The following is a 14,088-nucleotide window of genomic DNA, read 5'->3' on the forward strand; positions in this document are numbered from 1 at the left end:
ACATGGTTTAAGTTCTTTTGTAACTCATAAATGAAATTAAATGGATGCTTAACCCTTTTGTTGTAATAGGCCAGTTAGCATTTAGTGAATGTCTGAGGGATTGCTGTTTGAACTAAAATCTGTGTTTGCTCGTGTTTGGTTACAGTAGGGGAGAGGTGAACAAGCCTGATTTTGGTACTGCATTTGCTCTCAAAGATAAACGGTATTTTGTTTTTAACATTCAAAATTACAGTGAGACCTGAGCTACAGAACTAGTATCCGCAGAAGGGTACATCTGGAATCAGGTAACAAATTCTAAAAATTTCTGATCTGATATTTTGTATAAATACAGGCTTACATCATTGCAAGTGTTTACCACTTGGAGGAAAAAAAAATCTTTTGGCAGAATGCCTAATAGTTTTATTTTCTTTTTAAATTAAGGAGCAGCTTCCAGTGGATGCAAATTTCAGCAGCTGATCATAAAAAGTTTGAAATAAGAGCTATCCTAGAGAGACTCTACAAAAGACAACTTTCCAAATTGGGACAAAAATATAAGCTTAGGGGTGGTATGCTAATAAATAGGAAAAGTTCTGCAATAAGATTTCACTGCTACATTTCTCAAAGGATGAGAAATACTAAGGAATGTATGGGAGATGGAAGCCATTCGTTGCAAATCTGTGCTAGTAAAAAAAAAAAAAAAAAAAATCAGAATGGTCTGGATGCTTTTGCTAGAAAGAGGCCAGGCTCCTATTGTCTTATTTATTCAAATTGGAAAAGTTGGCTTTAGAGTAAAAATCTCTTAGAACTTTAAGGAGAGAAAAGTTAATGTCTTAAAGAATGATGGGAAATACATTAATGCTTGCAAAAGGCACTGTGGTTAGCTTCGATAGATGAAAACCTTGACAGGCACTCCCAGACACATCAGTGATACAAATCAAATTCCAACTACCTGGCTCTCCGATGTCTTTTATAAACCCATGCTGTCTCTGCAAATTCAGAGTGCAATCCTGCAGAAAAATGAGGAGCAGTCTAACAGTGGACAGAGGCTCTGGGAGCTACCGTGAGGGATGTGGTCTTGCTTCCACCTTCTGCACAGAGACCTTGGCAAGGCCCTTGCTGGGCCATCCTGGTGGTGAACAGCCTTATTCAGGTCCCCATGGTGCCTCGCTGCAGCAAGCAGCCTCATCTGAGGTGTAAAATGTTGACACAAGAGAGTGCCTGCTTGCTTTGTGTAACCTGTAGGTGTTAGCTCTGCACCTGAAAAGGGTTTGCTCAAAGAGATGGATGCACAAACAGCAGCTTTTTCTGGTGAATCTTCAGCTCCTGAAGCAAATTTCACCTTAACTAAAACAGTAATTTTTTCAGGAAAATAGTGCTCTCTCTCTCTCTCATGATTGCACTTGGCAAGCCTCAGCAGGTCTACAGTTGTTGTTTTAAAAGCCAGTGTTTGCCCACATGATAAAATCCAAGATGCAAATGTCTTTACTTCAAATAGGAAATAGTGCTGAAATGCCCTGTGCTGAAGTTTGGCAAATTTTTGCAACTACTTTAACAATGAATAATTATCAAAATAATTCTTTGCTGTGCAATTGTTCTCCTTTCCATGAGAATTACTGCTAAGACAGCTCAGGAGTAGAAGATTTAGTGGTACCACTTTTATAAGCTAAGATAAAGCCCTGGAAAAGTATTAACACAAATCTACATCTTGTCATCTAAATGTGACTGATTTAAAACAGGTTATGCTTTACATATTTGAACATTTGGCATATTCAGCTGAGGTGATTAGATTATTTGATTAATTTCCACTTTCATTATAATCTCACATTTATTTAGTCTTGTCTCCTGTTTGATGTTAGGGATAGGTATCTGGTTTCCACCTCTTTTCCCCTCAAATTTGCCATATATTGCATGCACAACAGTTGGCATTACAGTTCAGTTTGTTGCCTGGAGACAGCTGTCGGGATGCATGGTAGTATAAATCACACCTGACACTGTTGCTAAGGAAATAAGACCATCTCCTGCTTTTCCTTTAGGCCTTGTAACAAGAGGAAAACAAAATAAGTGGTTTGTATTCAGGATATTTAAATATTGCTTTAATTTAACAAAAGTGAAAAGGAAACTGCATAATGTACATCTGTAACAGCTTTCCTAGGGAACAAATACTGCATTTTCTTCCTTCTTAGGGTGATTATTGGAAGCACAGGATTACAGCTTATTGTGTGATGGAGGAGAATAATTAGACACAATCTGGATTTAGGGCATAACAACTCAATAAACTTTTTGGAGGGTTTTTAAACTTGCAGAGCAGTGCCTGCTGCTCACCCTAATGTTTATGGTGCTTTGAAGAAAAAGAAGTATTTTTGTTACCAAAAGCCTGACAGTAAAAGTGAAAATTGGACTTGAGAAGTTACTTCTTCCATCAAGAAGACCATAAAAGAATTTGTCAAGTTCATTTATTCCCTCTATGTGAGGAATCACAGAATGCATACTTCAGTTGTTCTTAGTTAGCTAAGAAAATATGTTTAGGGAACAATGGAAAAATCTGGGAACACGTTCCTCAGTCTCTCTCAGCTTTCCTTTCAGCTTCTTTCCCTTAAGGAAATTGCAAAGAGGCTGGTTGGAGGGACTGATCACCTGCTGCTGCCACGAGTCTGTCAAACCAGCAGGAAGGAATGAGGCAGCCCCTTCTCTGTTCTGATGTGTTCTTATCCCTTGGTTGAAAGCAGTGTCCACAGAGCTCCTTTTCTATAAATATACTATTTCTATATACATATATATATATGTGTATATATATAATATATATATATGTAACATGCAGTTATTTTGCCCTTTTCTAAAATAAGACAAACTTCTTGGGTAGCTTTCTCATCTTTTGTCCTTTGCAAAACCCATGCAAGTCCCAAATCAGCATAGCATACCAAATCTTTGTATTGCATAGTGTTGGAAACACAGTTCATCACTACAGGGAAACAAATCCTTGGAAATTTTACTCTTGAGAGGTATTAAGATGTTTAGAGGTATCTAAACATCTAGAGTCTATTACCAGTATTGTAGCTGATTTACAAACCTCATAATTATTTCTCTACTTATCATTTATTTATTTTGATTTATGTAAACAATAAGGAAAGAACCTACCCCTGTCCCTAGGCACTCCTCATAACTTTTGAGTATCTTAAACCTCCGAAGCTTTAGCAGACAAAAACACCAGCAACGATATTTACTCCTCACAAATATTTTAAAGGTCACATTTTAAGTTCTTGACGTTTACCCTCCTGAGACGTTTTGCCCTCAAAATCAAGCAAATAAGGACAGGCTTTGTAGTATTGACCAGAATACCTCTCTTTGGGAGAAAGAAATGTCAAACAATAGTAACTGTCAAACAATAATAATTTGGGGCAGTTCCTTCCCTTTGATGCTGTGCAAGGCCAACCTCATGAGCCGCAGGCCAGGGAGGTGAGTGGTAGAAACACCAAATCAAAAAGAGGCCCAGGATTTCACACGTACATTTTAACCACCTGAATACCAGTATGCTAATTATTGATTCCTGTTATTGCATTGTATTATATTAGCAAGTAGAGGTCCCAATTAGCATATCACTGTGAGAAAAACCTGAACTAGAGAATTTACTACTATAGGAAAGAAATTGCTGTAGGACAAGAAGTGAACACGAGGAACATGGAAAAGCTAATGGTGAGGCATTTCTCGTTAGGGTAGTAAGCACTGCTGTCTATACACCTTCCTAACCATTGTAAAGTGTTCTGTAGGTACTGTGCTGTAAGGGGACTGCAAGGAGAATTTAAAGGAAAATACTATTCTTTCTCCTTTCTCTTACACTCTTGTCTCTGATTGACACATGCATTTTTAACAGAGACATGCACTGCCTTTTTATATTTTTTATTTTTAAATATTTTCTTTAGGAATTGCATGTAGAAGAAATGCCAGAAGTTCTTTCTATATCTGATAAGACTTTCTTTTTTCAAGGAGTGGATGCACAGTAAAAGGATGCTCAGGTTATTCTAATGTACTTTTGTAAGGATTTTTTTCCCTAAGGTTTTATTTCTTGGTCAGTAAAACAGTTATCCACTGCTGTCACACACCCAAAATCTGAAATCCTTTGCTCTGCTATTTATTATTCACTGTCTTGCAGCTCCTCTTTGTGCAGCAGATAAAGGTGGCATTTCAAACCAATCTCAGCTGAACTTTTCTAACTTACTGAAAGTTGCTGAGCTCCTCCTAGCAAAGAAAATAGCCGGTCGTTTATCGCCAGAAGTGTTGGACAACAGATCTGGAGCGGTGGCTATCAGATACTCTTCTTCAAGAAGGCTTGAAACCCCTCTAGTGTTAGTGACGCATCCTTTCCTAGCCTGACTTCTAACTTCAAGTGTGTATGTCTGAAAGACATTTATCAACATTACTTTTTCCTGAAGGTAGCAGTGTTTAAAAGTATCGCTTTTGCCCCTTGGATGTCCTTAGTTTGGGGAACTAAGGATGTCTTTCTCCACACAGGTCAAGAAAGTTTTCAGCCTGGGATCCTAAGCTTGTTTCTAGGGAAGAAGAGTGATACAGTAGATCATAATTTTTTACCAGTATATTTTTCTCTTTTGCACTGAACAAGTAGCTCAAACTTCATTTTCTTTCCACAACAGAGCAGCTGTTTAGCCAACAGTGTGACTTGAAAAGCTTTGCCACATCCCCACGACAGTCAAAACAGTAGTCTTGAAGGCTGGTGCTCTTGCATTTGGTGGCAAACCTCCTATTGACTTCAAAGGGGCAAAGACTTTACCTGCTGTAACTCCTCAGTCTGTGTTTGATTCAAGTTGTTTATCATCCAGAACATACAGAAACCTCCTGTTGTCATTTCTCTTTCAGCAATGGAAAATTCTTCCAAAAATGAAATTCTAAAAATGGGACTGAGTTTTGCTGGCTTTTTCACTTCATATGGCTAGTGGAATAACACATCAACACTCCTATTTTTCAGATGGCATATGTTTAACATAACAGTGAGAAACATTATCAGTCTATCTTTACAGTTTAGCTGCTGATGAATATGCCATGTCATTTTCATTCAGATAGTTTAACCAAATAGTAATGCCCTGAATCAATATACATTTTCTTCCATTCACGAACAGGTACTGTCTGATTCTGATACGCTCATATAGGTACATTTGTATAAATCTGTTATACAGAACTACATCTTACCACATGTTAACCCAGAAAGAACACAGTTAAATAGAAGAATACTTAGAAGTCTTCAAATTTAAGCTAGTACTTGAAATTACACTAATTAAGTCTAGATATTTTGTTAAGCTCTGCCACTGTGCTCTGTTTAGAAAGGACCTTTCATTTGTTTGGAGAGTAATAACACCAAAACCCAAGCTGTTTCTCTCCAGCTTCTCCCTCTTCTCCAAGTTCCTCTGTGCTTCCCTCATTTTACCTTGCTGTTGCCGTGGACAAAAGCGTGCACTTCCCTGAGTTTTCCAAGAACCGGCCTCAGTTTCAAACCCAGCACCTGAGGTGCTTTTTCTATAACACGGCTGACTAGCAGTTAAATTCCCAGCCTCACACCAGTGAGTTGCCTTCTGCCATTATTTTAATTTCATCCTGAGATAAGCAGGCTTTACAAAGCTATAATTACCGCACAGAAAACATCCAGAAACTCCTCTTAGGTGAAAGTACAACTGCAGCACTAGCTAGACTAGGTTTCAGCTTTCCACAGCAGCAGAAATTGGAACTCTATTGCTTTGTACACAAAAAAGACATATTTCAGTTAAGTCTGTATGTGTCTGTGTGCAAGTTACTGCAGACAGTGTGGCCTTTGGAACTTGAATTCATTTGCTTTTAGTTGTCTTGTTCATGTGAGCCCCCATTGACCTTTGCAGTGTTGGGAGCTGACATGAGGAGAAGTAGATGTTGCACATTACAGTACTGTCACGTTCTAACCTGCAAAACCCTTAAGAAAAATAACTATCAAAAGCGGCTGATCCAGAGAAACAACTTGAAATATTGCTGTAAAGGATTGTTTTTCCCTATTGCCCTGAAAACTTTTAATGAAAAGAGTGGATCTCAGAAAAAAATAGAACAACTGCAAGAGATGGCAAAGTGATTGTATCCTGAGTTCAGGAAGGCAAAAGAAATGAGCTGCTCTGAGCTGTATGAAACATCAGGGCTTTATTTCTTTGTAGGATTGACTCCTTGGATTTGCAAATAACATTTTGAGTTTATATTCCAGTTTTGATGGGAGAGCCTTCTTCCCATTAAAAAAAAAAAAAAAAAGATGATCCTGAATGCTTATACTGGGTGTCAGAGGGGAAGCCATGAACAGCCTGCCTGGCCCAGCAGCTGCTCCTGAGCGGGTGCTCGTGCTGCTGCGGTTCCTGCCGGGGAAAAGCAGCAACGTGACCTTTTGTCTCCAGCTGCAGAAGAAAGTTCATCTAAAATGAACCAAGCGAGTCAACCCCATCTCTCCTACCACTGTGCTGAAGAGATCTTTCTTCCCTGCTCCCGTATACAATTTAATTGATGCCAAAGGATACTTCTGAAGGGAAGATTTTGATTTGATTTTCACATGTTTTTTCCTAACAGGCAGGAAAAATCCAATAGTCCTCTGGGTGTCAGGAAAATGTAGCTAGCCTCTCAGGCCTTGAATCAGAAAAGCTCGTGCTGAAGTTCCCTTTGTTAGGCTAAGAGCATACTTAGGTGCTTCACTGAATCAAGGCCTTATTCTGATTTCTAGACTATTGCCTCAAATGAAAAATATTTTAAAATGACTAGAATGAGAAAGCACTTTTGAAACATTCACAGACTGTGAGGAGCACATTATTAAAGCTGCATTCATCAGCCCTCCAGGGGTCCAGCAGAGCTTTGTGAGACATGCTGGCAGTATTTGGCCCTGGAAATGAAGTTCACAGGCCTGATCCTTCACTGAGGGCCACCCTGAAAACCAGGCCCCAGTATGGTCCACATGACAGCATGACTTCAAGCAAAATGAGTTACTAAATTTGATCTACTGTAACTTGTATACAAGTTGCTAAGGGTGTGCGGAAGTTGGAACGAGTTTAAGGGCAGTTTGCAGAGTTTCTCACATGCTCAAGAAGCAGGATGAAGCTGATTAGGACAAAACAGCACTTTCATCCTTTGAGTTATTTTATATTGCTTGCAGGTTATGTAGGGAGAAGTATCCCACAGCTTTCTTAACCCTGATCTTTCCCAAGGGAATTAGGCTAATGTTGTATAGCCTACTGGCTATATTGCAAAAATAATGAATTTTAATTCTAAGGGGATTGTATTTTTATTAGGGATTCCTCATATCTTTTATTCACTCAGTGTCACACAAATCATTGCATTTTCAAACTTAATTTCATCTTTATAATCCAGAGCTGCACTGCATTTAATGAAACTGTTTTTAACAACTTTTCTTTCTGGTAGCAAGTCATGATGTGCAACAATTAGAACCAATCCTACAGGCAAAAAAAAAACTTTTGGAAACAGATGCTTTATTTCCAAACTTTAGTTAAAAATATTTATGACCTTTATGGAATGGTTCATTAGGTACTGCATGGTTCAGGCAACTAAGATGTTAGGTGCATAATTTAATTTGCCAGATAAGTCAAGGGCTAGGCAGCAATTCAAATCAGAAACAGAGCTGAGTACGCAGGAATCATGGGAGGAGTTGTATTGCAGAGGGTCACGCTCTCCGAAGGAAAGGTGGGACCAGCTCTTCCATCCCATCATCTCTGAGGATGGAGAGCTAGTGACTGAGCTGCACCCCACAGCCTGGCCTCTCACGTTCAGCACTGTAGGCTCTCTCTGCTTCCCTCTCTGGCTGCTCTCAGTAGCACTGAGAGGCAGGCTTCCCCTAAAGGGTATGTCAGCGACATCATGGGTCCCTTGTGAGCAAACTGAATTTATAATCCAGTTTCTCCGGGCTTTGAGGTCTGCTACTCTGGTCCCCGGCCCCTATCAGCGTTTCAGGGTGCCACCTACTTGGTTGCTGACCACAGCTGGCTGTTCCCAAATCTGTCTGGTTTTCTACCTTTCTTGGGGCCCAGCATCAGTTAGACTTGCATTTCCACAAAGCTTTGCTTGACCTCCCTACATGTGGTCCTTTATTAAGCAGTATGAGAAGTCATACTATCGGGTAAATATCATATCCTACTAACACCATGATCATCAGCAGACCTGGTGTCTGCATCTGGATCCAAAAGTTGTGAGCGCATGTTCCCCTTGCAATTATTTGACTGTCTGCACTGCATTGTATCAGTTGTTCTCCTACTGATCATCACTTTTTATTGTGCATCTTAATATCTTACATTTATTTCATACCCTAGCCCAGCTAGTGGGCATCTAGTTTTGCATGCCATATTTAGTTTTTCCTGGTCTGCAAGTCCTCACTGTGCTGTATCCTTTCCAGGGCTGATATCACAGAATCACAGAATGGTTTAGGTTGGAAGGGATCTCTGGAGATCATCTAGGCCACCTCCCTGCTCAAGCAGGGACCTCTAGAGCCCATTGCCCAGGATCGCATCCAGATGGGTTTTGAATATCCCCAGGGAAGGAGACTCCACCACCTCTCTGGGCAACCTCTGCCAGTGCTCTGTCACCCTCACAGGAAAGGAGTTTTTCCTCAGGTTCAGGTGGAACTTCCTGTGGTTCAGTTTATGCCCGTTGCCTCTTGTCCTGTCGCTGGGCACCACGGAGAAGAGTCTGGCCCCATCCTCTTGACACCCCCCCCTTCAGATACTTGTACACAGTGATCAGATCGCCTCTCAGTCTTCTCTTCTCCAGGCTAAACAGGCCCAGCTCTCTCAGCCTTTCTTCATAGGAGAGATGCTGCAGTCCCCTCATCATCTTTGCAGCCCTCCGCTGGTCATCGAGGTCATTGAACAAGACTGGACCCAGGACTGACCCCTGGGGGACACCACTAGCTACAGGCCTCCAACTAGACTCTGCACCACTGACCACAACCCTCCGAGCTCTGCCATCCAGCCAGTTCTCAATCCACCTCACCGTCCACTCGTCTAGCCCACACTTCCTGAGCTTACCTAGGAGGATGTGATGGGAGACGGTGTCAAAAGCCTTGCTGAAGTCCAGGTAGACAACATCCACCGCTCTCCCCTCATCTACCCAGCCACTCATTCCATCATAGAAGGCTATCAGATTGGTCAAGCATGATTTCCCTTTGGTGAATCCGTGCTGACTACTCCTGATCACCTTCTTGTCCTCCACATGCTTAGTGATGACCTCCAGGAGGAGCTGTTCCACCACCTTTCCGGGGATGGAGGTGAGGCTGACAGGCCTGGAGTTTCCTGGCTCCTCCTCCTTGCCCTTTTTGAAGACTGGGGTGACACTGGCTTTCCTCCAGTCCTCGGGCACCTCTCCTGATCTCCAGGACCTTTCCAAGATGATGGAGAGTGGCCTAGCGATAACATCCGCCAGCTTCCTCAGCACTCGTGGGTGCATCCCATCAGGGCCCATGGATTTATGGATGTCAAGTTTGGACAAAAGACCTCTAACCTGATCCTCCTCCACCAAGGGAGAATCTTCCTTTCTCCAGACTTCCTCTCTATAAATCCTCTATAAATCAATTCCTTTCTTTAATTAGACTGGCTTGGTTGCCTGTTTAGTTTGACCTGTTGAAGTCTCATCACTTTGTTACTTGGCTGCAAGCAATTAGCCAAATGTGCAGTTTAGAGCAGGTTTCCAGGTAATGCAGTTGCCTTGTGCCCAGCTGTTAGTTACCTAGCATTTGGCCGAGACAGCTGTGCTCAGTGGTTTCCAAGCCTACATAACACTGCATGACTTACAAAAGATGCTCTTCCCCCAGTCTACAGCTCTCTTCCCCCCACCTATCCTGGAAGATATGTAGAAGAACAAGGTGTTTAGGATCGCTGTGACGTGTGATTTGCCTGTGGGATTTAACCTCTTCATAGTTCAGAGGCTACCTAAAACCCTGCTGTCTGCTGACAGGATGCGCTTGCCCACAGGTGTCCCTGGAGTCTGTCTGCCTGGGGAATTGTCAGGACAGGCGAGTATGACATATATTTTCTTGCTTCCTTTGTTGTGTTAACATCATCTAGCCTTGCAATAATCTGTAGGGACGTTGATACCACCAGGTAGCTGATCTCCAGGAATCAGCCGTGTATATCAACTTCCCCCACTGCCTTGACGGATTCTTTCTCTGTCTTTTTTACCTCCTTTTTTTTTTTTTTCATTCTTTTGTTCTATCCCTCTCTCTCTCCCACCTCATTCTCTTAGGCTAGAAGAACAAATATCCTTGGTTTCAGGTATGTTTTTATGTTGTTGCATAGGACATTACCTCTGAGCAACTACTGTGTAGCATTTCTTAACATCACAAAGTGGAATGGGTTTCACTACGGAAAAGGCTGACTTCCCAGACTTAGTCTTCTTTGTTTCTCCAGCACCAGTGCCTATCTCTTCCTCTACAGAAGCCAGACTCATCACCCATTTCGTTGGGGTTGAGACAGTGCCCTGCATCCTGCACTACCTGGCCTGCAAATCACAAGATGGAATGACTGTGCTGCTCATACTAATCACAGGGTGGGTGTAATTAAAAAGAAACATTATCTCTCATCCCCCCAGACATGCACTGGAGCCTAGGAAATGTGGCTAGCATACCGATTTAAGTGCGTGCTAAAATCTCATTAGTCCCGCTGACTATTTTCAGCACCTTTGGGGAGTGCTTCATTACCATGCAAATAGCAAGAGTCTGTCTGGAAAGCCTAATCCAAGATGCAGAAATGCATCGTTTATGAAACATGATTCCAGTTGACAAGAATGGAGCTGACCATCGTTAATGCTCTGCAGCTCCTGCTGGAAAGTTTCTGTATCATTCGTCATACTCCTCAGAATCAAGCAGGTTAAAAATAGGAAAGACTTTTCACCCCTAAAGGCTGAGGATATAGGTACAGTAGATGCATCAACTATTTACATAATATCTGCTCTTGCCAACTGATACTAGTTTTTCATCCAGGGAGACCAAATACCACTGAATTCAGTGGAGTGTTTTCATTATCTTCACTGATTTTGAACTATTTTTTAACAGGCAGAGAAATAGAAATATTTTGTTTGTTATTGCTCAATATTAATTGCTTAGACAGTCATTATACATTTATTTGTTGTCATTATTTCCCTATTTGATGTAGTTTCCACTTCCTGTAGCCTCTTTTAAATATCTACTACAGAAGATGAATGGTACTTCATCTTCTCAATCGCATGGTATTTGCTTTTTTAAAACTGATCTTACAGCAGGGAAGTGGGAACTACATAATGGTGCATATGTGCAGTCACAGCCCAGATTAATTGCAAGATGCCATTCAGAGTATCTTGATGGTAAAGAAACAATCAGAAAATATCAGTCACTTTTTATAGTATTTAATTTCCATACTTTAAGAAATACTCTATTTTTAGACCATCTATTTAGAAATAACATTCCTTTTTCCCTCAGTTGCTGAATACCCTGTCTAGGACATCTGAGCTATATTGTAAATGGCTGACATTTACAATCTGATTGTATCTTTGGTGGTCCACTGTAAAATCCTGCAAATGCTATCCACCACTAATAATCTCATGCATTTCATTCCTACTACCTTCACTGATTTTTCTATGTATAGATATTTTTCTTACCTCAATGCAATGACATAATAAATATTGTCAAATGAGCATCATATTTTTTTCTTGACTTGGTTCTGTCTTGCACTTTTAACAGTCTTTACCCTGACTTGAACATCCCCATTTTGTCTATGCTAAGTACAACCCCAAAGGTAGGATGCTAGCATTCAGATAATCTGGATTCTTCTTATTCTGGAGTGTTTTCTGTTATCACATCTCTTTTCAGTAGAGATTTCCAAGTTTGACTGGCCAAAATTTTCAGTTCACACGAAGAGGTGGGTTTTTTTGACAAAATTAAATAGAATCCTTTGGAATATATGACTGCCTTGAAAACTTCATTCTTTTTGCTGTTGTTGGAAAGCTTTAAAATTGTGAGGGGAGAGAGAGGAGCAGAGATTGATTTGGAGCTTTCAATCCCCCCCCCCTTTTTTTTTCAACCGAAAGTAGAGATTTTCCTGTTCAAAAAGCCTTCTGGGAACCGCTTCAGTGCTTTTGGTTGGCTACATAGGTTATGATCAGCACTGGAGCCTGCATTGCCTCTGGTCACTCCCCTGCTAAACTAAACAATATTTTTGTACAAAACCAGTTTTCATTCTTGAGAACTTGCTGAAATCGATATGTATGAATCAAGTTTTCTCTGCTAGTTCTTTAGCAGGCTAAACATGGGGTCTTTCAGTAAGAGACACTTGTTAATGAGAAAATGTTCACAAGCATCTATAGAAAATTTTGAAACATTATAAACTCTGCTTAGAAATAAAAAATGATTTCTCTCTTGTCCTTCCCTGCTTCGAAGTTTCATCCCTTTCTGTGATCTTCTAAAATTGGCTAAAAAATAGGGCTTTTCATATTCTGCCATCACTGCACTTGGTAATTGCACTATAGTCTGTGCAATAATTCCAACCTTACCAGCCTTGTTTGGATTTAACCAGGTAAAAATGTAGCCAGTGCTGCACATTTAAATCAACATTTCAGATGCCACATAACGTGGGTGATATCTGAAGAGCTTTCATTTGGAAATGTTTTGCATTTTTAGTCATTTTCTTGTTTCACGTGGCTTTTCCTAAATACTAAATAGCTGATAATGACAGAGTGAGAAAACAAAACAAACGCTCCCTTCCCGAAACCTTAGAAACATTTTCAGAGAGGGGTAGCTATGGGGACATTGACTTCCATTTGAGTTTTGGATACATATATTATCATTCATCTTTTAGTGGTTTTATTTCAGTTTTCTGGATTTTGGTTAAATATAACAAACTGCCTTTCCATACATTTTTATTATTTTATTCCATTTTAACAGTGGATGTAATATGTATTTTGGATCCAATTGTTATTCACAGTAAGACATGCACTTTTCTTGGGACCTTTGTATGTTATTTCAGTAGCTCTGTTTTGCTTATAAAGAATGCAAGTATAAGTGTTTATCGGATATTTACCCATCTGGTTCAGAGATTCTGTAGTTCACAACAACTACAGAGCAGGAATAACGCTGCTCTTTTATCAATAAAATCCATGCCATCAGCTGCCTAGAACAAATGCCGCTTCTTTTCAGTCTCAATACCAGCACTAGCAAGGATGGTCAGTTTTTCATGGCAGAGAATGACAAATAACAGTGCAGAATAAACCATATTTTCTTTTGGTTGAAAGAAACACAGATAATCTTTTCTATAGAATCAAGAAAAGACTATTTACCCTATTTTTACAAGGCTTTTTTATTTTAAATTTTGTAGGCTGTTTTGACAGCATGAGTACTGCCAAACACAGATTGCTCAATGAACGCAAGGTGAGATTGTCAAACTAGCGTGATGAAGTATGAAATGACAATAAAAAGACTTTTCACCTCCTCTATTCATCTTTATGGTGACTTTAAAAATGATCTTTTCTCCTTCAACCATTCTACTTCCTTTGACTTGCTAGGGTTATATGCACTTGTCTTACAGATAAAATGACTTTTGACTCTTGCTAGCCATGAAGAATAATGAAGTTGAGAGTAACTTGGATTCACTGGGTTCTCAGGTAATAAGATAATTGGGAACTCAGCTGCAAACCACTGGCAGGACTTTGCTTCATGGATTTGACTGAGGGCATCATTTGAAAGCATGAGAGCTGCAATGGTGGGATGGTGGCCAGGATTTGCGCTGGAAACCTCCAATTAATGGAAGCAGGCTGTAAGAGGGAGGAAAACACCAAATCTCAGAAGCTGAATCCACCAAAATCTTCAAATATATAAAAACTGCTAATGCTTTTTGTGTTCAAAACCTCATTTTGAATTTATTAACACAGGGTTTAGAGTAACCTCTAAATGTAGAGGAAAAGATCCTGTTACTCCTTTGTTGTTCACATGATTAAAATAGATGCCAAGGACATGTGAAAAGACAAAGTATCTGACTGCTAAATGACAAAGTTTAACTGTGAATGTTTACCATTAAAATGCTAATTTTTTCGAGAATGAAAACAATAGAGAACCTTTTTTCACAATGAAAT

The sequence above is a fragment of the Struthio camelus genome, chromosome W (assembly GCF_040807025.1).
Source record: "Struthio camelus isolate bStrCam1 chromosome W, bStrCam1.hap1, whole genome shotgun sequence".
NCBI classification, from domain to species: Eukaryota; Metazoa; Chordata; class Aves; order Struthioniformes; family Struthionidae; genus Struthio; species Struthio camelus.